General features: G+C 38.8%; 2 pseudogenes; one reads left to right on the forward strand and one right to left on the reverse strand.

The window, feature by feature from the left end:
- On the reverse strand, nt 1-27918 carry LOC133750348 (keratin-associated protein 13-1-like; annotated as a pseudogene).
- Nucleotides 8325-8848, forward strand: LOC133747279 (keratin-associated protein 13-2-like; annotated as a pseudogene).

Consider the following 27918-nt stretch of genomic DNA (forward strand, 5'->3'; position numbering starts at 1 on the left):
CTAGGACCAAGATTCACAGGTTGGTCTCTAACAAGATGACTGGAAGATTCTAGAAGTAAAATGTCTTGGGAAGCAGAATCTGGATCCATAGCTCAGGGAAGGGAAGCCACAGACTCTATAACGCTGGAGTCTGAAGTCACTGAATCCGCAGCCTGGGGAGTAGTAGCTCCTTGATCCACAGCCCAGGGAATAAGGACGTCCAGATCCACAGCCTAGGGGGTGGCAACTGCTGGAGCCAAATCCCAGAAACCCAGCGTCAGTTGTCTTACGCTGGTAGGGACTGCAGAGCACCGAGGTCCTCGGGAGGTAGCAAGGCATCTGGAAGGGTCTGGATAGCACACAGGAGGTCTGGCAACTGGTGGGCTTGTAGCAGGTCGCCTGACAGTCCCTGTAGAGAGATAAGCCCAGCTGGGAGGTGCTTGGAGAGAAGAGATTAGTGGTGGGGTAGGAAGAGGAACAGGAGGAGGAGGCGGTAGCTCAGGTATCCTCCAAGGGAGCCAGAGGAGTTTCGAGACCAGTGGTAGTTTTGGAGTTTGAATGTCATCCTTTTGGACAAGGGCATTTATATACTCTCAGTGGTAGGTGTGGTACCCACAGGGTCATCTCTTACCTATTCGCACTCGCTCATTTACTAGGGATAACTCTGCAATCTCTGTAAATACAGTCACATTGGAATAGCTTTCCACATACTGTTTTATGGATGTCATGCGTCTGTTGTTGCAGCCAGAGCTAATGAAGCGCTCCATGTCAGAAATGCTGTGACTGTTTTACATGAATGCTCATCCCATCGTGGCAAGGGAGTTCCTCACTTTCCCTTGGTTACCTTCCACCTGCACCTGTTTTCTATATATTCACAGCTGGCCCTGTTGGTGGGCGTTTTCTTCCTAAAGAGTGTGGAATGAGATAAGTTTTTCACCTGATACAATGGATCAATTTCCCTCGGGAGTAAAACACTCATGAAAACCATCCACCTTGTCACTATTTATTTCCATTCTCCAAATTACTGTGTGATAACAGTAATAAGAAGCTAATACAAGAAGCACAGCAGTTATATAATGTGTCTCAAAGCCAATGAAGAAACACCAAAAACAGACAAAATCTAAAGTCTAAGACAAAAGTGGCTAGAAAGTGAAACAGACTTTGCCATCGATTAAAGGCTAGGTGACTAAATATGGTTTAGGGTAACATTTACAGGGGAAATCAATCTGGGCTGATCTGCAGATAGCATGAGATCAAAAACATGCTTCATGGAGGGAGAGAGGAAGTGTTTTCTATTGTATTCTTAAATGATGATGGGTGTACTTCCAGTACTTTTAAATTAAAACATTTCAAATTAGCATATCTTATGAATTTTGATATATTATCCTTTTTATCATTGACATTTCTGATTGTCCTTTATCCTCTATTCTGTCTCTAGCTTTTCATAGCATAAATTTTCAATGATTTTTCTTCCACTTGTATGGCAAGCACCACTCTCAATTTTCCTGCCTAGATATGTAGAATCTTTCTTTCCTGGTTCACTTTTTCTTCTGCACGGTACACAAATCTCTCTCTACCTCTTTCTCTCTCTGCCTCTCTCCCTCATGTCCTTATCTCTCCCTCTATCTCTGCTTATTTTTTTTTTCTATTTGATTTTATATTTTCCTTTGTGCTTTGGCATAATGTATTGCTTTTCTGCTTGCCATTGGCAAACTAAGAATTCAAAGTTGAAAACCCGTATAAAATATTTATCAAATGCTTAGAGTATGAACAGCCATTTCATAAGTCCAGTCACAAAATATTCTGTGTTGAAAAGCAACTAGTCAAATTCTATTCAGGGCCAAAAACATTTACTTTCCTTGATAATGACACTATATTTTTTCTAATTTTGTCTTCTAGTAAAATCTAATTAGCTTATAATAATCTTAAAATATCAATTTTCCTCAAGTAAAATGTATAGAAATATTTAAAAGTAACATAATATACACTTGCTAAAAGAAAAAGGAATGAGAAAGATCCAAATACACTCAATTCAAATAGACATTCTGAGATTCTCATATTTTCTGTTCTTCAAAACCAGAATCCACATCTTCTTTCTTCTAAAGTTTTCTCTATTCTCTTGAAAGGCGGAGTTACAGAGAGGGAAAGAGAGAGATATCTTCCAAAGCTGGTTCACTCTCCAAATTTGCAGGAGCTGGGCCACTCTGAAGCCAGGAACCAGGAGTTTCTTTCGGGTCTCCCACATGGGTACAGGAGCTCAAACACTTGGGCCATCTTCCCCTGCTTTCCCAGGCACATTATCAGGGAGCTGGATTGGAAGTGGAGCAGCCAGGACTCCAACTGAAGGCTACATGGGATGCTAACACTGCAGGTAGTGGCTTTACCTACTAAGCCACAATGTCAGCCCCAATCTACATCTTCTTACTTTGTTCCTTAGCAAGGACTAACCCATCTCTACAGTAACATGGGTACTATACCATATCTGCTTGTTTGCCCCAACTATAGCTGTTAAAGTAACTTTAAGATAAAACTTAATAGCATCACAGAGAGCATAAATTCATCTGACAAAACTGGGGGATTTAGTGAATTTGGTCCTTCTCTCAATAAGTCAGTTAATATGAAAGGAGATTTTGGGGGGCCTGTGCCTTGGAACAGTAGATGAATCCTCCACCTGCAGTGCCAGCATCCCATATGGGCGCCGGTTTTAGTCTCAGCTGCTCCTCTTCCAATCCAGCTATCTGCTATGGCCTGGGAAAGCAGTAGAAGATGGACCAACTCCGTGGGCCCCTGCACCCATGTGGGAGACCAGGAAGAAGCTCCTTGCTCCTGGCTTCAGATGGGCACAGCTCCAGTCATTGTGGCCATTTGGGGAGTGAACCAACAGAAGGAAGACTTCTCTCTGTCTCTCCCTCTCACTCTCTGTAACGCTACCCCTCAAAGAAATAAATAAAATCTTTAAAAACAAATGAGAAGAGGTTTTCTTCCCTTCCCTTTGCCTCTACGTCTCTAAAACATCACCCCCATTAAGCTGATAAGAATATGTGGGCATCTCGACTTTGGACCTAATTGACCCCAGAGATTGAATTGTTTGTTCTATAAAATATATATCCTCATCATTGCTAATTTACTGAGCTATTTGTCATAATTAAAAACTGGGATATTTCATATAAAATTTAGGATCCAAGAGTGTGCATCTGGTAGCTTCTGACCATTTTTATGCAATTTCTCATCACAGGGCTATAGATGAAGTGTTGTGTTTGTTTGTTTGTTTTTGGTTTTTTGTTTGGGGTGTGTCCATGCCTGAAAGTTACAACTTTTGGCACCTGTCTACTTCTTTTGAAATTACCAGTTAAGGGGCCGGCGCTGTGGCACAGCGGGTTAAAGCCCTGGCCTGAAGCGCTGGCATCCCATATGGGCGCCGGTTCTAGTCCCAGGTGCTCCTCTTCTGATCAAGCTCTCTGCTATGACCTGGGAAAGCAGTAGAGGATGGCACAAGTCCTTGGGCCCCTGCACCCATCTGGGAGATCTGGAGGAAGCTCCTGGCTCCTGCCTTCAGATGGGGGCAGCTCCAGCCATTGCGGTCATCTGGGGAGTGAACCAATGGATGGAAGACCTCTCTCCTTGTCTCGACCTCTCTCTGTAACTCTGTCTTTCAAGTAAATAAAATAAATCTTTAAAAAAGAAATTACTAGTTAACCCATCCCTAATATGCTGACAATTTTGCTTTTACTAATGATGTAGTTTATAAGCTTAATAAACAATAGACAATACTTCTCAGAAAAAATATTTCCTTTAATTACTACATAGGATAATTATTGCCACAAAATATGTTCTTTTGTATTATTTAACGTAAGTTAGAGGCTTTCTGAACACCATATTTTCAAAGATATTTTTCTCTTGGAAACAGTATGCCTGCTTTTCTTAAGCATGGTTTAGGGAACCGTAGGACACATTTCTCCCTATAAAATAAACTTGGTTTGTTTCTCTAGGGATAGTTACGTTAAAGTTTTACAGTTGGGAAAAACAAGAAAGGCTTCCCAATAAATGAATTAATGAGGCACCCATGTATTTGTTTTTCTATAATTGTCTAGAAGTAATAATTAAAAACATGAATTCAAATACCAGCTCTTTGGAAGATGATCCCACTAAATACTCCAGGGATTGGAAGGCATGCAAGATGACAGACACTTTTAAGCCAGGTATGACTCCAGACAACTGAAGAACAATCCTACTGGTGAATTTCCTGCAGAGAGACTCAGCACATTCTTTTGAAGTGAAAAAGATTTAGGGCAGAGTTTTATAAATGTCTTTAATTAGTCTAGAATGTTCCCATGATGTCCCTTGGGATATAGGCAGGGAGTTGACACATCCTATTAGGGCTGGGTTGTCACCTTGAAAAGCACATAAAGATGAACAGGAATGAGACAGCACAGAAGAAAAAAGCAGATTGCTATAAGGCACATGATGAGTTTAAGTAATATATGGTGATGCCATGTAAAGCAAGTGTATGAGAAATGGAGGATAGGCCAGGCATTTGGCAAAGTAGGTAAGACACCTCTTGGGATGCCCCATTCTTTATTATAGTGCCCAACCTCATTCCTGATTCCTATTTCCTGCTAATGCACACAATGGGAGGCAGCAAATGGTCTCTTAAGTAATTGAGTTCCTGAAACCCCTGTGGGAGACCTGAATTGAGTTACTGGTTCCTCATCTTGGCTTGGCCTAGTCATAGCAATTGAAGAAATACGGAGAGTGAACAGTAAATGGAAGATCTCAGTCTGTCTGTCTCTCTGCCTTCCAACTAAAATAAATAAATAATTAAAAATACGAAATAGCAGACAAAGATATAAGGACAGACTAGATACCTACCACATAGCATTTGAATTTCCAGAATTTCAGTAGTTGTAATTTATTACAATTTAAATGTCTGTGACAGATATTTTAATTTTTCCAAAAAATTGAAAGGCAAAACCACAGAGAAAGGGAAAGGCAGTGGGAAACAGATCTTCCACCTGCTGTTTACTTCCCCAACCACCACAACATCCTGCGCTAGGTAAGGCCAAAGATAGGAATGAGAGATTCCATCCAAGTCTCCCACATGGGAGCATGTGGGCCATTTTCTACTACATTCCCAGGTGCATTATCAGGAAGCTGGATTGGAAATGAAACAGCCAAGACTAGAACTGCTGTTCATATGGGATGCTGTAGTCACAGACAGCAGCTTAATCTGCTCTATCATACCACAGGCTCCTGTAACAGACTTCAAATGATCATTCTCACTGTAGTTATTTACTTGTTTTAATAAATCCTGCATATTTTGAAAACAAATGTTTAACATCGCATAAAATTAGCAGTTGTGCATTCCTTGAAATTTTGAACCATTCTTCGTAACAAGAGTAGAGATATTTGGTAAAATACATACATTTGTGTGTGTATGTGTGTGAGAGTGTGTATGCATGTGTTTGAAAACTTGAGAGAATTACTAAACCTCGGCAGTGACGGAGATACACCAAGAGCCAGAACTGAAGTCAAGAGAAACACATGCTCTGGAGTTCCCACTCCCTTAAAGTTATATGCTGACTTTGAGACTAAAGTGATGAAAATGCTGAGAAAATTGTCCACCAACTCATAGGACTAGGGAAACAAAATTAGAATTCAGGTCCAACGAGAGAGTTATGGCCCTGGGAAACATCCCAGATTTAAAGAATCAATTCTTAGAAGTAATATTGAATTGCAAACAGACAGCTTCTTAAGAAGACTGAAGCCCAAGTTTAAATGATCTCAATCCCTGATCAGATTAAAATTATCTAGTTGCTGGTATCCTTATTCTAAGCAGCCTGCCAAGAAAAAACAAAAGTAAGTAAATTCTCTCTGAAATGCATTTTTATATGAAGTATATATTATTCTTTCAAAACATGAAAAGAATATAAGAAAAGATGAAATCCAAGGGGACACCAGAAAATAAAATCTGAATCACAAGATTCATATAAGACATCTATGCAAACCAGACATTAAAGACGTACACAAAAAATTTAATTACATCAAATAGGAAGAGATTGTTATCAAGGAATAATTATATCTAAAGAATGAAAGATGAGGTTGGAATATTGAGAGGAAACTGAATATGGCATAATAGAACTTAATCAACATTTCAGATGTTTACAATATTGAACACATTTGAAAAACTTAATATATGTTTTTTAACAAGAGATGAAACAATTACACAGATAATTAGTAAACTGACTTTTGATCAGGTGGATATTTTCAAACTAAATCACAAAGAGAAAAAGATTAAAAATAGAGTAAACGAGTTATATACAATCTACTTAAAAAATTGTACCTAATGTGTAATTGGAATGTAAAAGAAAATGAAGGGAGATGGAGGCAAAAATAATATTTGAAGAGACTAGTAGTTGAGAACTTACTAATATTGTTGAAAGCATCAATTTACATGTGAAATAGTAATGAGAAAAGTAGTGTTGATCTGTCCTGAGGTGGAGGTGGCTGAAAGATACACTTTAGCAGACATCAGACAGTCTGTACATAGGTTACAAAGCTAAATTCCAAATGTTTGTTGTTGCTGTTATTGTTTAAGTCATGAAGCAACTGAAGTAATTTTCTGGTCTAAAATTTTTTTATTTATCTGAGAGGCAGAGAAAAATAGAGTCCCATTTGCTGGCTCACTCCTCAAATGCCTGCCACAGTCAGGGCTGGGCAGAAATTGAAGCTGAGAGCCCAGAGTTCAATATAGGTCCCTCAGGAGGGTAGCAGAGACTCAATTACTTGGGCCATCATCACCTTCAAGGGTCTATATTGTCAGGAAGTTGCAGCAAATCCAGAGTTGGAAATCAACCCCAGGTTCTCTAATGTGAGATGAGGGAATTTAACATCTAGACCAAGTGTTCACTCCCTGAGATAACTGTCTTTGTTAACTCTTGTTGGCACACTCAAGACAAAATCTCCAGTCTGAAATCTTTGCTAAACGTCAACCCAACCAATTTTTTTATTTCAAAAAAGTGTAAACAAGAGTTCTAGTCCTGGTTGGGGTGCCGGATTCTGGCCCGGCTGCTCCTCTTCCTGTCCAGCTCTCTGCTGTGGCCCGGAAAGGCGGTGGAGGATGGCCCAAGTCCTTGGGCCCTGCACCTGCATAGGAGACCAGGAAGAAGCACCTGGCTCCTGGCTTTGGATTGGCGCAGCGTGCCAGCCGTAGCAGCCATTTGGTGGGGGGGGGGGGTGAACCAACGGAAAAGGAAGACATTTCTCTCTGTCTCTCTCTCTCACTGTCTAACTCTGCCTGTCAAAAAAAAAATGTAAACAAGATTAAATATGTTCAAATGTTTCACATTTTTTTTTCCTCTCCAGAAGTTTCCTTGAGAGAAGACTGGGGGAGCTGTCAGACTGGGATGTGCATTTTACCTAATTAAGGAAGAGAAGGAAAAACAGTCCCTGCCACCTGTGTAGGTAGGGGTAGATTCCTGAGACCATTGGATAAACTCCCAGAAAACGTTGGTCACTAAAGGAGTGCAGTGTCTCCCAGGAATCTTATTCATTGTGCTCAGTCATGGCCTGGGAGCAGCCCATGGAAAGTAAGGTTTCTACACAAATGTTGTGTTTGATTTTGGAGCACAGGAACTAGGGCCATTGGTGAATTAAGCTTCCCGTAGCTTTAGGCTTGAAAAGTAAATTCCTCAACCTAGCACAAATTCAGATGAAAATCTATTAGGGCGGCAGGACTCTTCTCAGACACATTACATCTAAAACTCCATTATCACTTGCTCTATCTTGAGGTTTACCACTCTGGTTCTCTTCATAAGGGTCCAAATTGGTTTCTACTTGAGACTAAAATTCTTTCGCTTGCTGTCATCATGTCTCCAAATAGTTGCTTGGGTTTCTTTATTGTTCTATGTATCAATATTATTTACTTTGTCTCCACTGGAATTTCTTTCTCTGTACTGGATGTAGACACATTGGGTAATAGCATGTAAGCCGTAAACTTGGAGAACTCATAACAGCCAGCAACAAAACACATGAAAATTATGCCAAGAGGAAAAAGAGGCTGGAGTAATTGTTAACTGTAAAACAGTCATGGCATTTCTGACGCAGGAGGAGCTCACTAGCTTTGTACTGCAACAGCAATATTCAGCATCCATAAATACCATAAGCGGAACACTATTCAAATGCAATTAAAAAGCTACCCATAAGGGAATGAGGGAGCACAGATATGCGAAGGATGATCTCTTGGGTACCACACCTATTACTTACAGTACAAAAATGCCCCTGCTCAAAGGTGGCAATCAAACTCAATTTTCTCAGTTAGGCTGAGCTGAACTCACATCTCTGTCATCATGTCCTCCAACTACTGGTCTGGAAATTTCTCCTCCCACTCATTTAGGAGCTCCCTGCACTACCCAGCCTCCTCTTGTGCCTCTTACTACTCCAGCAGCCTGGTCCATAGCAGTAACCTCTGTTTTCCCAGCAGCTACCAGTCAGGCTCCTCTCTCTACAGTGGCTGCCAGGACACCTGCTGTGAGCCTCCCAGCTGCTGGCCATCCCAGTATATAACCCCTGCCAGACATCCTGCTACCGCCCAAGGACTTCCACACCCTGCAGTCCTTACCAGATGATTTACACTGGGTCTTTGGGCTTTGGGTCCAGAAATCCCTATTCTCGGGACTGTGGGTGAAAGAGCTTCTATTCTTCAGGCTGTGGATCCAGTGGCTTCAGATCCCTGGGTTATGGAGTATGTCATTTCCTTTCCCTGGGTTATGGATCTGGAATCTACCATTCAACCTATCTAGCTTCTGGGAGCTGCCGATCTTCTTGCTACATACCAAAGTATGACTCATCCTACTGTAGAGCAGCTTGCTGAATTTCACATAATTTAAGCAAAATATCTCAGTGTCTACTTAGAGTGCCATGATAAGACCTATCTTGTCATCAATTCTTCACCTTTCTTTGACATTAAGTGCTGGCTGACAACCTAGTTCTTTCAGAATGAAATTACTGAGTGATCAAGTCTAAAGTGAAATATATGTACTTCTAAATGATTCATGCATATATATATATATATATGTTATTCTTGGAAAATGTGTGGAAGTTCAGTCATATTTGACATAATAAATTCATTCATTCTTGAATCCAAAATTTTCTTACTGTGTTTTATTAGTTTTCAACATTCGATTTGTTATCTGTCTTGGGAGCTATAGGATTTGAGTTCCTTTCCTAGGCAATCTACTTCTTTTAGAAATGGTATCAGGCCTGGCATACAGGGAGATTCTCTGGTCACTATGTGGGTCCAAATGACTTACACTGAATCTCAAAGATTTGGTTCCGACAGGTGCCACTTCCTGGGTTATATTGGGCAGTGGATTGGCTGACTTCAGATCCGTGAATTACAGGATCTGTGATTTCCATCTCCTGAGATTCAGAGCCAGTGTCTAACCTTCAATATGTTTTCCCACTAGAAGATCCCATTTACTTTGTCACTGGCCATTCTGTAGATCTGGCATTTACTAACTAGTTGAGTCGTCAAACCCATTTAAGAAAAAAATATTATTTAAAATAAATTACTTATTTATTTAATTTGAGTAAGGGGAGACAGAGATGAAGAGAGATAGAGAAAGAGAAAGAGAGAAAGAGGGAGGTCTCTTATTTATTGTTTCATTCCCCCAATAGGGGTGGGTCAAGTTGAAGTAAGTGTCAGACATTCATACCTCTCACTTTAGTAGCAGGGACCCAAGTACTTGAGCCACTGCTGCCTCTGAGCAAGCATGGTAGGAGAAGCTGTAATCAGGAACCCAGGCACTCTGGTATGAGATTTGGTTGTCCCTAGCAGTAGCTTAACCACTGCAACAAACACACTCTGGTAAGATTGATTTTCTCTACTGGAAAGTGTCCTAAAATTATTGATCACCAGCTCCGCTTTTCTCTTAGTCCTCAAATACTAGCTAGCAAATTAACTCTGTTAATAAATAAACCAAGCTGCATTGCTGATAGTATTGATAGTTCTTGCATTTCTATTTAAAATACATGGGAAGTCAAATAATTATGTTTCAATAATCTTTCCATTCCACTGTCCAAGTATGAAGCTAACATTGTTATTTACAAGGGCTGTACTGAGTAGGAATTGTATTGAGATTACTGTGACCTTGTGCTTTGAAATCCCCATATTGTGGAGGATGTACATAGATTTTGTTTGGGTTCTAAGTATTTTCTGCTCTTTAAGAAGGAGTGTTCTGGATGCCCAATGTTTCCAGGCATAATCTTTCTCTTAGGCATAAGGCAAATATGGTTAAATTTGTCCACTTAATGATTATGACACTCATCTCTGATAAACATGGATGAGAAGTTTTCTGAGTTCAAGAACACATTTTAGATTTACATGACGAAGCCTGTCTATAAAGGAAATTCAAATGAAAGACTAGTGTGTGGGTGTGAATTTGCAAATACAGCACCTATAAGCTATATAGTCACAGTGTTTAGTATCACTTTCTTTCATTTGTACCCAAATTACTATTTTTAATCTTCTCAAATCATATCCATTTTTATTAATAGGGAAATATTTAGATAGAAAAAAACTAGGCTTAGTATATGTGATTTTTTTAAAGATTCATTTATTTATTTGAAAGTCAGAGATACACAGAGAGAAGGAGAGGCAGAGAGAGAGAGAGAGAGAGAGAGAGAGGTCTGCTGGTTCACTCCCCAATTGACTGCAACAGCCAGAGCTGAGCCAATCCAAAGCCAGGAGCCAGGAGCTTCTTGTGGGTCTCCCACGTGGGTGCAGAGGCCCAAGGACTTAGCCATCTTCTGCTTTTCCAGGTCATAGCAGAGAGCTGGAGCAGAAGTGGAACAGCCAGGACTCGAACTGGCACCCATATGGGATGCCAGCACTGCAGGAGGTGGCTTTACCTACTATGCCACAGTGCCGGCCCCAACAGGTGTGAATTTTTACCTGGTTTATTTTCCAACATGTAAACTTAATCTATCTGAAAATACCCAAATTTTTCCATCATCAAAAATGACTGTTTCAGTTGTATCTTGGAATCAAATTATATAGGCTTCTATTCTCTCACATACAAGTGTTATAAAAAAATGAAGTACTATGATAGTATGATATTAACAAGATATACTATTTATATAGGACAAGTGAAGTTCAAATGTTTTCCTTCTTTATTTTATAACATCTTAAAACATCCTCTGAAATTAGAAAAGGAACAGAGAGGATTAGATATTTGGAAAAAACCTAGTTTTATATATGTTACACTCATCATTTTCTCTTTACTTCCTCCTTTTCTATTAAAGTAATAAAATATGAAATAATAAAGGAACTGTAGAGTTCATCAAACTCAATGTACTGATTCTAGGTGTTAGAAACTAAAACAGAAGAGTTGGAATTTTAAATCACATAGCAACATATAGAGCTATGAGTAGAACTATTAATCTCCTCTATTCAGCTTATTTTACTGTCTTTATCCAACTGTAACATTCTGTCTTATCTCCTCTCTTCTCTTATTTGTCTCCTCTCTTCTTTTCATTTAACATGTTTAGGAATAATCAAGATGTTAAAACAAAAAAGGGATAAAATTCACAAGCAATTATAAAGATTAAAATGGCAAAACGTAAAATTCTCTCTAAAGTCAATTTGTTTCAGAACGTCATTGTTGTTTTTTAAATGATCCAAATTACTCCTAGACTTCACCCAGGAGAGGTGATCAAGTTTCATAGTCCCAAGCATAGATGGGGGCAGTGCTTTCATAAGCAGCAATTGCAATTCTTCTCTCAGCTGAGGTTTCTTCTGTTATTAGCTCCAGATTTCAGATGCAAGAATGGTTGGTTTCTTAACTTTCAGAAATGCACTAGAAATAATGCTCAACTTATGGTGTTTTTACATGGGCTTTGGACTTTCTATATGCAAAGGCCATGCACATTAAATAGAACCACTCTTCGAGTTTGAAGTTTGATCTTTTCCCAGGATAGCAATATGCATTAGGTTTCTTTGTTGTGATACTGGGCAGCAGCAGGCCATGCATCCTAGTTAGCCCCATCATCAAGAGAGGAAACAACTGATCCTCTACAAAGCATCGTGTCACTAAGCTATGATGTTATATAGGTTAGGTTTATTGAATGCATTTCCACCTTGTGATAGTTTCAATTTATGATGAGTGTACCAGGATGTAACCCTCTTTCCAGTAGAAGGGTTTCCATAGTGTCTTAGTTTCCTATCGGAATCTTAATGCATTGGATAAACCTGGTTTAAACAATACACATTTATTATTTACAATTATGTAGGTTAAACTGTTGATAGTCTTACCTAGGTAAACTCGAGGTGTTGGCTAGGTTGTATGTTCAAGGTCCATGTAGGAGAATCTATTTCCTTGTCTTTCAGAAATTCTAGATGACACTTGAATGTCTCAATTATGCCCTGCTTTTTCTCTCTTCACAGCCAGGTCAACTCATTCACATATTACACTCCTCTTATCTATTCTGCTATATTACTCTTCCGCTCTTAGGATATTTAAGATTACATTGTGCCTACCTGTGTAATCTAAAATAACTTCTCTAGAGTCAAAACATTATCAGTTTGAATTTTATCTGCAATATAATGTCTTTTTTGCCACCTAAAGTAGCATATCTACAAGTTTCAGGATTTAGGACATGAACAACTATGAGAAGATATTACCATTCCTACCAAAACCAGTGAACAAGAAACTTCATAAAAGCAACTCAATTGATGGCACATAGGTGACAACAGTATGATGAAAGGCTCGTAAACAGTAAAATTCAATTATGTAGATTATGAATTTGTAAATACAAGAATCACCCTTTTTGTTGAATATGGTTATCCCATTTCAGGTTGATAGTCTAGAAAACCTTTTGACTTTACAGTAAACTCATGAGTTGATGCCAGGCTATTATCACCCTGGAAGCCCACCTTCCCTCATTCCAAGTCCCTGACAATACTCCATATGTCCCAGAATGTAGATTTTATTCTCTCTTTATTCTAGTAACAAAGGGTGCTATGGAAAATTGTTTCTTCCAATTTTCATCAAGTGAATCCCACTCTCCACAATTAGCATGAGACCAGAAGGCACTTTCTTAGATGATGACCAGCTGCTTCCTCTAAGCCAACTTCCTTCTGCTGAATGCTTCAACAAGTGCAGCAGTGCTGTGGATTTTGAACTCAGCAGCCTAGGTGGGATACACCTGCTGCCCACACCATTTTAATTATAGAAGTGCTGATCATCTGTCTATCAAGTGGTCTGCAGTTCTGATTTCCAAGTATTAATGTACTAAGGTCCCTAGGATATTGTCTCCAGAAATATTTCTAGGAACTTGATTTCAATAATTTCAAATTATTAATGCTTACTTCATGAGAGATTACATAGTGAACAGCTTTGTCCAAACACCCTTCTCCAAATGTTCTTCTTTTTAATTTTTTTTTGTTAAATATGTCTTCACAGTACATTGTCAAACATTTTTTTTCAGTATAAACATCTCTAATCTGAACTTTTTCAAAATCTGAAATTTTTTGGATTTGATATGATACACCAAGTGCAAAATCCCACACTTGGCTTGACAAGCCAGGTTACAGTTCAAACACAGGAACACTGAACACATTGTATAAAATTGCCCTCCAAAATGTTGAAATCTTTACCTAGTATATACTAAACTGATCTTCTGTATACAAAGAGAATTGAAAATGAATCTTTACATGAATGGAAGGGGAGAGGGAGCGGGAGGGGGGAGGGTTGCGGGCGGGAGGGAAGTTATGGGAGGGGAGAAGCCATTGTAACCCATAAGCTATACTTTGGAAATTTATATTCATTAAATAAAAGTTTAATAAAAAAAAATTGCCCTCAGTATATGTAGAAAAGATTTCACTGAAACATAGATATTTTTTTTTGTTCAGACATGAGTTCAATCTTCAAAATACCTCATAATGTCCATACAAATATTCCAATGTGTGAAATACTTTTGGACCCAAACATTTGAGACAAAATATTCTCTATCTATTCCATCAGGGGTTTTGTTTTAAAGTTATTTAAGTTATACAAGTTTCATGTATTTCATAGATACAGATTTTGGAACATAGTGATACTTCCCTCCTACCCTCCTTCCCACCCATGCACCAAGACTTCTTCCTCCTCCCTTTCCCATTCCCACTCTTAATTTTTCCAAGGATCTATTTTAAGTTTACTTAATGACCATAAGGTTAATCCTACACTAAGTAAAAGAGTTCAAAAAATAGTATGAAAAAATAAATAAAATTTTTCCTCAAAAGAAGAAATGAGGGTTGTAAACAATCATTGAATCTCAAAATGTCAATTTCACTCATATATATTTCATTTTAGGTACTCTTAGTTACTTTGGATCAGGGAGGACATACAGTATCTGTCTTTTTGGGACTGGCTTATTTCACTAAGTATAATGGTTTCCAGTTGTGTACATCTTATTGCAAAAGACAGTATTTCATTTTTTTAGAAGTGAGTAGTACTCCATGGTGTATATATAACATAATTTCTTTTTCCAGTCTTTAGTTGATGAACACCTGGGTTGATTCCAAATCTTAGTTATCATGAATTGTGCTGCTATGAATATGGGGGCATAGATAACTATTTCAGATGCTATTATTCTTTTATATCATCAGTTTTTACAATGTATTAATTAAGCCTTTACCATGAGCCAGAATCTTTGTTTTGGAAATATTTTGTTGAATATATTAAAGACTTATTTATAGGGTAGGCATTGTGGGTCACCGCTTGTGAAGCTAGCGTCCCATTATGGATACCTGTTTGAGTCCTGGCTGCTCTATTTCTAACCGAGCACCGTGCTAATAGCCTGGGGAAAAGCAGCAGAAAGATTGCCCAATTACTAGGTGTCTTGCCCCAACATGGGAGACCAGGAAGAATCTCCTAGCCCCTTGGCTTTATCCTGGCCCAGTTGTAGCCATCTGGGGACTGAATCCGCAAAATAAGATGGAAATCCTCTCTCTGTCTCTCCCGCTCTGTAACTTTGACTTTCAACATTAAAAGGGAGGAGGAAGAGAGAGACACAGACAAAGAGAGATCTTCCACCCATTATTTCACTCTCCAAATGGCCTTAACAGCCATTTTGGGCCAGGTGATGACAGAAGCCAGGGACTTCATCCTGGGCTCCCACATGAGTTACAGAGGCCCAAATACTTGGGGCATCGTCTACTGCCTTCTCAGACACATTAGGGAGATCAGGAAAGTAGTATCCAGAACTCCAATCAGCACTTCAATAGGATGCCAGGAAAGTAATGATTGGATGAACACATTGGCTCCTATTGAACACGTTTAAAAAAAAAATAAGATCTCATCTTTTCATTAATCCCTAGAGAGGTATAATATTAAGAAAATATTTATAGTGTGTGTTCTAATTGGGTTGAATGCATAACTGGAAAAGTAATAAATGCTATTTAATTATAATAATGATAACCTGGGAATTTTGTGTTCTTGATGCTGAATTATACATCAAGGAAACCTCTCTTTGTCTTAGAAGTCAGGAAAAGTTTTCCATAGGTATAACATTTGAAATAGCTTTCAAGAGAAGTACATATGTGATGGTTGGAGAAGTATTTTTAGAACCAAAGTCTTGAGATGTGCCTTAGGCTACATTGGCTGGTCACTGAGAAAAAAGAAAATAATGAATTGAAGTTAAAACACAAGGTATTGTGGAGTCATTGTCTACAGATTTTTGAGGTTTGATTTAGTGCTGCAGGCTTTTGTTTTGTTTTCTTTTGTTTTAAAGATTTATTTATTTATTTATTTGAAAGTCAGAGTTGCACAGAGAGAGGAGAGGCAGGGGGGGTGTCTTCCATCCACTGGTACACTCCCCAACTCCCCAATTCCCCGCAAAAGCCGGAGCTACGCTGGTCCGAAGTCAGGAGCCAGAAGCACCTTCTGGATCTCCCAGGTGGGTGCAGAGGCCAAGGACTTGGGCCATCTTCTACTGCTCTCCCAGGCCATAGCAGAGAGCTAAAGTGGAGCAGCCAGCATTTGAACAGGTGCCCACATGGGATGCCAGCACTGCAGGCAGCTGCTTAACCTGCTGTGTCACAGTGCAGGCCACATGGCTTTCTTTTTGATTCTAATCAATTTGTTGAAAAGAATTTTTCTCATTTAAATTGATTTGATATCTGAATAAAATATAAAATTACAGCACACATGTAGATGACAGCACACATATAGCTCCGTTCTGTAACTGTTTGTTCTGTTCCACTGATTTAAATATCTATACTTATTTCAATACTGTAATACCTTAATATTCATCTTGCAATTATAATTCTTGCTTTCAATATCATTCTCACTCCTTTGAATTTTATAAATCTTGGGATTTTAAAAAATATTTATTTATTTGAAAGGCAGAGTTACGAGAGAGAGAGAGAGAGGGAGAGAGAGAGAGAGATCTTTCATCTCCTAGTTCACTCTCCAAATAACCACAATGGTTAGGGCTGGGCCAGGCCAAAGGCAGGTCCTGGAGCTCCATGTGAATCTCTGAATTGTGTGCAAGGGACCCAAGCACTTGGGTCACCCTCCACTGCTTTTCCATATGCATTAGCAGGGAGCTGGATCAGAAGTGGAGCAGCAGGGACTTGCAAGCACTCAAATGCATGCCAGCTTCTCAGGCAGTGGCTTAACCTGTTGCACCTCAGTGCTGGCACTAGAGTAGTTTGTTTTTTAGTTCTTGCATTTTTGGTTAGAATGTGTTGAATTTATAAGTTAGGTATAATGAACATCTTTCAACATATATCTTTCCATTTGTTGGATTCTTTTTTGCAGCTTATTGTTTTTAATGTGGGAAACTTGATTATCAAAATATATTTTTAGATTCTAAATTTTAACACTATTATACCATATTTTAGATCTAATTTTCCATACATTTTTGTTTTACATGTATAAATAAAATACTTCTCTATAGTAAGTTTATATTTTTATTTATTTTTAAAGATTTATTTATTTATTTAAAAGTCAAAGTTACACAGAGAGAAGAGAGGCAGAGAGAGAAAGAGAGAGAGAGAGAGAGAGAGAGAGAGAGAGAGAGAGAGAGAGGTCTTCTATCCATTGGTTCACTCCCCAGTTGGCCACAATGGCCGGAGCTGCGCCCATCCAAAGCCAGGTGCTAGGAGCTTCTTCCAGGTCTCCCACATGGGTGCAGGGGCCCAAGGACTTGGACCATCATTTACTGCTTTCCCAGGCTGCAGCAGAGAGCTAGGGAAGTTAAGCAGCCGGGTCTCGAACCAGGGACCATATGGGATGTCAGCGCTTCAGGCCAGGGTGGTAAACCACTGCACCACAGCACAGGCCCCATTTTATAGATTTCTTAAAATTTTTTCTATGTAAATGATCATGTCATTTGTGAATAAATAGTCTCACTACTTCCTTGATGATATTTGAACGTCTGTCTTTCTTGTAGTGTTCTGAGATCTACAATACAATGATTAGAAATGTTGTGACTATCTGGGTGATTTTATGTGTGTATGAATGCATAGTGTGGGTGCATTCTCCTCTTCTTACAACATTAGAAAATATGGATCTCTTCAGTTTTAATTACCTGTTGACCAGGGAGATATGTGAAAAATGATGGCTTTTAATAATCTAGTTAATTTATAAGGTATCTGCAGCAACACATGCTCTATCATCCCTAATGGGTCTGGGAACTCCCTTTTCTAACTCTTCTAAGCTCAAGAAATGGAGTCTCTAAGCATAGCTGTTTACTTATTGATTTTTCCCATAACAAGATTTCTATTCTGCACTCTTTAAACTTCATTATAAATCAGCTTAGCCTCAATTTCAAAAGACTAAAGAAATCTTTATTCGGGGATAGAAGAATTTTAAGGGAAACAATATTTTAATGAACTAAAATGTTGGAACTATTTTAAATATCAAAATCAGATGAACTATGAGAATACATATGGATAAATGGGAGAAGTTGAAGTAAAGTAATCAAAGCAGAGAAGAAAAAATGTGTATCTTATGTCCGGGGGGCATCTTAATTCTGTTTACAGTAAAGTGAGAGTTAATGATGAATGAGAGACAGAGCTAACAGTATAGGATGGATATCACGAATGTTGGATATCATTAAACAAAGATTTATAGCCATTTCATTCAAATTAGGGATAAACGCCTTCTAGTTGGATAACCTTCATCCACTCTGTTAGCTTAGTCACACTGCTTTTCTTCACTCTGCACTCAAAATGCAGAATACATTAGCTGGGAAACTTTGTTGACTTCTCACACAGTTATCTCCTTGTTAGGTTTTCTTGCATGTTGCAGAACTGCCCATTAACAGCACTGATCACTATAGTAATTAAACAATTTGGCTAAAATCTATTAACTCTGATGAATGATAATTCAGAGAAACAGGAACCAGGTTTGGAAATTTCTCAAAATAGCATATGAATGAGTGTAACTTTCTTTAAAATATAACAAAATAACTGTTCATATAAATTCCCTAAGACCAGGGCCAGATGAATAATATTTTATCACTGATTGTGACATACAAACTGCTTGACAATGTGCTACTGAGGCATAATTAATAACAATGTAAAAGTGAAAAAATAATGGAGGAACAAACCTGTTGTCTGTAATCATTAATGTATAAGAATAAATCAAATGAGTTGATGAAGTCAATTTCATAAAAATGACTCATGATGAGTTTCCTGGGAAACTAACTATATTCATTTCTAGAAACTAGTACTACATGTTGGTTAGTAGAAATGTGACCACCAGTTTCTGGAAATAACATTTGTTGTGCAACAGGAGCTTGGGGCTTGCAGCACTATAGTAAAGATTCATAGAACTTGTGAATGTAATAGAATGGACCAGGGAGTCAACAAGAGAAAACTGGAAGTCTGACAGGGACAGAACCTCTGAGAGGTCTCATAGGAATCTGATAGTGATCAAGGTTCCTTTTGCACAGATCTGCAGATCCAGAATCATTATTGCTAAGCTGCTGGAAAATAGGGAACACCATGTCTTGACACTGACAGATTTAGAATATTGCAGAAAAAAAATGGGGGCCAGGGAATTGCTCTTTACACAGAAGTTTTCTTTATGCCATAGGGACAATTTCTTGAGTTCTAATGATAAAGTTTTTACACTTAGGTGTTTGTATCCTGAATAAGATATTATACTTAGCTACAAGTTATAATATTACAAAAATTTTGGGGCCAGCTCCATGGCTCTACCTGCGGAGCCAGCATCCCATATGGGTGCCGGTTCTAGTCCAGGTTGCTCCTCTTCCAGTCCAGCTCTCTGCTGTGGCCCAGGAAGGCAGTGGAGGATGGCACAAGTGCTTGGGTCCCTGCACCCGCATGGGAGACCTGGAGGAAGCACCTGGCTCCTGGCTTTGGATCAGCGCAGCTCTGGCCATAGCAGACATTTGGGGAGTGAACCAATGGAAGGAAGACCTTTCTCTCTGTCTCTCTAAAAAAAATACACAAATTTATTGGCTGAGAGATTGTCTTTTCTAATTGTATGTGAATACGTCATTGTATTATTGTATAATTACAATTGAATCTGTCCCAAATTTATCTTTAAAAGAAAGTTTGGTTTTCTAACTCAAGCATTTACAGGGGACAAACAACACTTTCATATCTAAAATACGCAGATAATTTTAATTATGAGAGATAGCTCCTGCTCCCTATCAAGCACCTCTTAATGATAGTGTCTTTATATCTGTTTTCTGAAAATCTAAGATGAATCCTACCCACATTTGGGGAGTTTTACATGAGGATTAGTTGGATTTTCACACTTACAAAAATCATGAAAATTAAAGCAAAATAAAATTTATTTCCTAGGGGAGCATCTGACTTTCCCATTTCAATTCTGTCAGGAAGAGCTAACAGAAATGTTTACATTTTCTCTCATACTTTCAGTCCCTTTAGATTTACTAGTAAACGTCTAAAGATTATTGTCTCAAGCAACCTGGGTTTGATGATGATGGCAGTGATAATGAGGAGGAGGAAAGCAAGGAAGAAGGGCAGGCAGAGGCGAGAATATGAGACCACACAGTACAGCCGAAACTAAAGAAATCGGGAACCCCGGCAGCTATCCTGACTCTGCTGGCCTGACCTAGAAACTGATCCTTTTGGGGTTCGAGTCTCTCATCCATATATGAAGTAAGTTCCTTAAAGAAATGGCACTTTCATCAAGTCTATAATTCTCTCTGAGTTTCTATATTCTCATTTGTGGAAGGTCCTTAGAAAATCATGAATGAGGGGATTCCAAGATGGCATGTGATCAGGGATTCTACCAGAGGGAAAAATCTGTTTCCCCACTAACTTTGAGTCTGGTATGGTGGATTAACAAGGGGTTCAGTACCCACATAGGATTGTGAGGTGCCCCTAGCCTCTCAACACATCACAGGTTCTGGGGCTCAAACCACTTTGGTGGAGCACCCACAGGCAGCAGGATTTGGGACAGTCTCTGCCTCTCTGGATGGGACAGGCTAGTGACCAGGCCAATGACTGTGAGAGCCCTGTGTTCTGAGACTGTGGATATTCTGTGACTGCAAGACAGGACACACAATATAGCTGCATCTCTAGGCAGTCAATGTGAGTGGGTGCACACGCTCAGAAATCCCCGGTTGCCTGGAATGTGTCATCACAACAGGATCTGTTTTGTTTGTTTGTTTGTTTTTGTTTTTGACAGGCAGAGTGGACAGTGAGAGAGAGAGACAGAGAGAAAGGTCTTCCTTTTTTCTATTGGTTCACCCCCGCAATGGCCGCTGCAGTCAGTGCGCTGTGGCCAGCACACCACGCTGATCTGAAGTGAAGAGCTATGTGCTTCTCCTGGTCTCCCATGCAGGTGCAGGGCCCAAGGACCTGGGCCATCCTCCACTGCCTTCCCAGGCCAGAGCAGAGAGCTGGACAGGAAGAGGAGCAACTGGGACAGAATCCGGCGCTCCGACCAGGACTGAATCCGGTGTGCCGGCGCCACAGGCAGAGGATTAGCCTATTGAGCAGCGGCGCCAGCCCATTGCAACAGGATCTGTGCTCACACTTAGAATTACACAGATCCTTTGTGTGGTTCATACAGTAGTACAGATGCAAATTGCAAGCACTGTGGGCCAACACCCGGGTATTGATCACCTTGGAACTGAGGAGGTAAGGGTGTGATTATGCCAACAGAGGTGATCATACTCTCCCGCCCGCAGACAATAGAGATCTACCACACCCTGGATACTTGCTCCACCCTGGAGCACTGATCACAGCTCCCTGGCCACACTCGGCACATGCCTTATAGTATTCACAGAATGAACAGACACTCCACTAAGCAACAGAGGCATAGATCAAAGATAAAAACCATCAGAGGAAAAAACAGAACAAAAAGAATTATCAGAAATGCCTAAAAACAAATGCAGAAATTCAAGAAACAAGAATAAGGAAGACAACATGACCAATTCAACGGAACAAACAGCACTTAAATATTAGTGAAGAAGAAGAGATTGATGATATGTCTTCAATGGAATTCAAGAGATTAATCATAGGGATACTCAGAAGCAATGGGAAGCAGTTCATGACTAAAGAAATCAAAACCTGGCATGAACAAAAATTTTCCCATTAAATTTTGATTTTGAAAAGAAATCTAAATGAAACATTAGAAATGAGAAATTCATTGTATCAGATAAAACATAGACTGGAAAGCTTTAACAACAGCTTTGGTGAGGCAGAAGAAATAATACCTGAGCTAGAAGACAAATTTTTGCAAAATTTTTAGACTGAAAAAAAAAAAAGAAGAAGAAACTATAAAATGGAAACAGTGTTGGTGATATATGGGATAGATCAGAGGAGTTCCTGAAGGCATGGTAAGAGAGAATGGATTAGAAGACCTATTCAGTGAAATAATTATGGAAACATCTCTAATTGGAGAAAAAAAGGGACATTCATGTGCATCATGCACATAGAATTCCATTTAGATATGACTACAAAAGACCTTCACCATGACACATTGTAGTTAAGTTCTCCATAGCAAAACATTGAGAGTAGATTCTAAAATATGCATGGGAGAAATGTCAAATTACTTACTGAGGGTCTCCAATTAGACTGACAGCTTACTTATCAGAAACCCGATAGGCTCCAAGAGAATGGAGAGACATAGTCCAAGTCTTTTTATGTCCCCCAGAAATATTTTATTTAAGGAATACAAACTTTATGAATTTCATTAGTAAAACTTTAGAAACATAGTGATTCTCTCCACCATACTTGCCCTCCCATCCACACTCACACCCCTCTTCCTCCTCCCTCTCCTATTCCCATTCTTATTTTTTTAAGATGTATTTTCATACACATACGATTAACACTACACTAAAGAAAGAGTTCAACAAGTAGAATAAAAAAATAATTCCTCAACAGTTGAGACAAGGGCTGATCAAAGTCATTGCATCATAAAGTTTTATCCAGTTGGTTGTGAATGTCAGGATTTTATTTTTTTCTGCTGTGTAGTATCCAATGGTGTACATATCTCAAAATTTCTTTAGCCAGTAGTCAATTGTTGGACATTTGGGTTGAATACATATCTTAGCTATTGTGAATTGAGTTACAATAAACATGAGGATACAGATAACTCTTACATATGCTGATTTCATTTTCCTTGGGTAAACTCACAGTAGCTGGATGGCTGGGTCATTTGGTAAGCCTATATTCAGATTTATGAAGTATCCCTATACTTTCTTCCACAGTGTCTGCACCAGTTTACATTCGTAACAACCCTGGATTAGGGTATGTTTTCCCCATTTCTTTACCAACATTTGTTTTTGTTGATATCTACATGAAAGCCATTCTAATGGGGCTAAAGTGAAACCTCCTTGTGGTTTTCATTTGCATTTCCCTGATGGCTTGTGATCCTGAGCATTTTTTCTTGTGTGTGCTGGCCATTTGGATTTCTTCTTTTGAAACATGCCTGTTTAAGTCCTTTGCCCATTTCTTAACTGGGTTGTTTTGCTTTTGTTGAGTTTCTTGAGCTCTTTATATATCCTGAATATTAATCCTTTATCAGCTACATATTTTGTAAATAATTTCTCCCATACTATTGGCTGCCTCTTCACTTTGCTGAGTGTTTCTTTGGCAGTACAGAGACTTCTCAGTTTGATGTAATCACATCTGTTAGTTTTGGATTTGATTGCCTGTGTCTCTGAAATTTTTTTTCAAGAAGCCAATGTCCTGCAGGATTTCTCCGATGTTTTCTAATAATTTGATGGTATCAGGTAATAGATTCAGGTCTTTAATCCATTTTAAGAGGATTTTGCGTAAAGTAATGCTTCATATTTCTACAGGTGGAGATCCAGTTTCCCAGCACCACCTGTTAAAGAGACTGTTCTTGCTCCAGGAATTGATTTTAACTCCTTTGTCAAATATAAATTCGTTTTAGATGCATAGGATGATTTCTGCAGTTTCTATTCCATTCCATTGATCTATCCACCTGCTCTTGTCCCAGTACCAGGCTGTTTTGATTATAACTGCCATTTGTATGTTTTGGAATCAGGTATCATGATAGCTTTGGCTTTGTTTTTGTTGTATACGACTGCTTTAGCTATTTGGGGTCTCCTGTGGTTCCATATGAAAATCATCATTATTTTTTCTATATCTGAGAGGAATGTCCTTGGTATTTTGATTGGTATCACATTGAATCTGTAAATTCGTTTCAGTAGTATGGACTCTTTGGTGATACTGATTCTTCCAACGAACATGAAAGATTTTCCCATTATTTTATGTCTTCCTCTATTTATTTCTTTAACATTTTTTAATTCTCACCCTAGAGTGTGGGCTCTATGGTTGGGTGATGGTGTTCTTTGACAAAAAGCACCAGAGACAGTTTCAGTGAACATGTCCATTTATTAGCATTTAGGCACAAGCTTTTATAGGGCAGGCAAAGGGGAGTAGCTAGATCAGGGTAGCAACAATAATTCTATAGGATAAAGCCAATACTGCAGCAGCTATGCTTCTCCAATTGGCTTGAAGGTCATGTAGCCCACATAGTCTTACAGGTGGTCTTATGTGTCTAGGCCACATCTGGGAGCTGTTTATTTAATTGACAATTACAAGGTTCCTCAACAGGAAGCGGGAATGGGGGAAATGTGCCTGGGGCCCCTGCCATCTGCCAGCACACAAGACATGGGTGGGCCTCAGTATGCTGAGTCTTCAATTAGGTTATTTCCCAGGTGGGCATGGTGCACCATGCCCTCTTGACTGCCTGCATAGGCTAGGCAGGCAAGCAGTCTTTCAACCAGGCACAGAATCACTCACATTAGAGTTCATTCACAACCTTGGTTAAATTTATTCCAACTTATTTGATTTTTTGTAGCTGTTTTGCATGAGATTGATCTTAGAAGTTCTTTCTCATCCATGGCGTTGTCTCTGCATACAAAGTCTAGTGATTTTTGTGTGTTGATTTTATATCCTGCCACTTTACCAAGCTCTTTGAACTGAATTCTTCATTTTCAATAGTTTGTTTTTATTTCTCTTTAAAGTCTCAATTTCATGTGAAATTTTTCATTCATATTATGTATGATTTCTTTAGTTCATGGATTTGCTTCTGATTAATTCTAAGTAATCCAACAATCAATTTTTTGAATTTTATTTCTGACATTTCTTCAATCTCTTCATCTTAACATTCAAATGTTTCAGTATTGTGTTTCTTTGGGGGCTTCATATTGTCTCTCTTATTCTTGTTTCTTGAATTTCTGCATTTATTTTTAGGCATTTGTGGAGGTACTGTTTTTTAATCAGAGGGGAGGTTTGTTCTTTTCCACTGGTATATTCTCACACTCATCCCCTCTTCTTAGAGGATACCAATGCCTGGGCACTAGCCCCAGTGGGTACAACATTTTTCCATGCTGCCACAAGAATCATACAAAGGATCCATGCAGTCCTCTGTGTTAGTATGCATCCTGGCACAATGACCCTCACCAGGGAATCAGGGAGCCCCAAGTGTTTGGAGCCACCCACTATGATTGCTCAAAGACCCAACCACACTCTGCACCATCCTACACATAACTGTCCTAGCACACATAGTTCCACTGTCAGGAGCACCCAGCCCTCTGTCAATTATCTTAGCCAGATTCAGGTATCTCCTCTTTTCTGGTTGCTAGGCAAAAGGACATGAGCAGATGCAGCTGTTATGTATGTACAAAATGGCACCCACCCTTCTTGGCTAGTCAAAAGAATGCTGCTGATGGGATGGTTGGGGAGAAAGAAATGTGCCTCCTTTTTATCGTTCTAGGTTGGCAGGTACACTGTACCATACAGGGCTCCTAGCTGGATCCCTGACAGGCTCTTCCCACAGCTCTATCACCAGTGGCTTGGGCTGCTGCAGTCTCATCTTACGTCATTCTCCAAAGCTACTGCTGAGGCTCTCAGATGCTGGGGTCTTGAGTATGCAGGTCCACACCCTTCACATAAGTCCACAGTGTCACTGTGATTTGGGTGGAATTTACTCTGGAGTTTTCTCCCTAAATTTTACCTAAGATTGTACTCTGTCCACTTGCTAAAACTATCTTCCCTTACACTAGAGCAGCAAGCTCCTTCTCTATTTCACCATCTTGGAACTAAATCCAGTCCAAGTCTTAAGAGAAAAAAAAATCTGTAAATCCAGAATACTGTACCCTGCAAAGCTCTCATTTATGAATGAAGGTGAAATAAATATTTTCTATAACAAAAAGAAATTGTTTGTCACACACATCTGCCTTACGAATATGCATAAGGATGTGGTACACACATAAACATAGAAGCATAGTCATCATTATGAAATAATGTGAAGGCAGAAAATCTCTCAGTAAAAGTCTAAAGGAAATCCAAAGTAAACAATAGGAATACTTATGAAAAATGTCAAGGCCCAGTCATTGCTTATGAATAATGACTTTGAATGCAACTGGCCTAAACTCTTTAATTAAAAGATATGGTCTGGCTAATTGGATTAAAAAAACAAGACTCATCTATTTGCTGTCTACAAGTAACACACCTCATCAACAAAGATACATGCAGCCTGAAAGTGAAAGGATGTAGAAAGATATTTCATGCTGTTGGAAAGCAGAAATGAGCAGGTGTAGCCATCCTAATATTGGACAAAAACTGTTAAATGAGACAAATAAGGGAACTATGTAATGATTAAGGGGAAAATTCAACAGGAAAATGTGACTATAATAAATTTATATGCATCCAATGGCAGGGAACCTGGGTTTTAAAAGAAATATTAATGGATCTAATGGGAGAGAAAGACTCCAATATAATAATAATGAGGGACTTCAAAATCCCACTTTCATCAATGAACAGATCAACTAGACAGAAAATAACAAGAAACAACAGAGCTAATCGACACTATGGACCGAATGGATCTAATAGACATTTACAAAACCTTTCATCCCATAGTTGAGAGAAAAGGTGGAAGCATTCCCACTAAGATCCAGAAGCAGACAAGGATTCCTACTCTCACCATTGCTATTCAATATAGTCCTGGAAATTTTATATTTATCAAGGGATATAAACTGGAAATGAGAAGTTCAATTTATCAGTATTTGCAGATGACATGATTCTATATATAGGGTTACCAAAAGTCTCCATTAAGAGACTATTGGAACTCATGAAAAGATTTTGGTAAAGTCATAGGATGCAAAATTAATGCACAAAAATCAATAGAATTTGGAAACAAAAGACATTTCCATGGCTAAGAACTTAAAATATCATTCCCATTCACAAAAGCTACAATAATCGTAAATACCTTGGAATAGATTTAATCACGTAAGTCCAATATCTCTAAGATAAAAAATACAAGACATCAATGAAAGAAATAGAGGAAAAAACAAAAAACCTGGGAAAAATCTTCCATGTCCATGGATTGGAAGAATTAATATCATCAAAAGGTCCATACTACTGAAAGCAATATACAGATTAATAGCAATCCCAATCAAAATATCAATGACATTCTTCTCAGATCTAGAAAAAGTGATGCTCAACTCTTATGGAAATACAAGAGACCTCGGATAGTCACAGCAATCGTACAAAACAAAGATGAAGCCATCACAAGATTTCAGAAGCCAGATTTCAAGACATACTACAGAGCAGTTATAACCAAAACAGCCTCACAGTGGCAAATAATAGATTGTAGACCAATGAAACTAAATAGACACTCCAGAAATCAAGCTTCACATCTACAATCAATTTATCTTTCACAAAGGAGATAACATCAATCCCTAGAGTAAGTACAGTCTCTTCAACAAATGATGCTGGGAAAATTGGATCTCCACATGTAAAATTATGAAACTTTACACAGAATTCCACTCAAAATGGACAAATAACTAAATCTACGACTATGGGTTCAATGTTAACAAACTAGCAATGTATATTCAACAAAGTGTTTTTAAACAGAAACAGGTGCAGTGGTTTGGTATCTTTCTTGATGGTTTGTGGTTTATTTTTGGAATGTAATTACCACTAATAAAAGGAAGCAAATACATGTGCTTTTCTTTCATTCCAGTTTTGTACATTTCTTAAGATACCCTTGCATATTCTTTTTGTCTTTGCCAGATTTTATGAAATTATGGAAACCAGTTATCCTGTAAGAGTTAGAAATTGGGACATCTTTTTCTCTAAGCATCCATTTTCCTATGTTTAAAACTATTTTATTTTTTTTCAAAAGAGTATCTCCCACAGGTATATTTAGCAGCCTAAAGGGGCTGGACACTACAGAGGATATCTGGCAGCTGATCTCATAACAGATCCACTGAAAGCCACTATAGACAGAGAAGCTCAGCTGGCAGGTGATGAGAGAACAGAGGACCAGAATGCTGGGGTAAGAAGAGCCACAAGATAAGCTTTGGTAGTGCAGGTATCCCCCAAAGGAGTGAAAGAAGTTTATCAGATTAGCAGTTGTAGAACATGTTGATAGGAGATGTGAGTTCAACTGAGCAACATTGAGAAAA

This window comes from Lepus europaeus, chromosome 2, assembly GCF_033115175.1.
Source record: "Lepus europaeus isolate LE1 chromosome 2, mLepTim1.pri, whole genome shotgun sequence".
Lineage (NCBI taxonomy): Eukaryota > Metazoa > Chordata > Mammalia > Lagomorpha > Leporidae > Lepus > Lepus europaeus.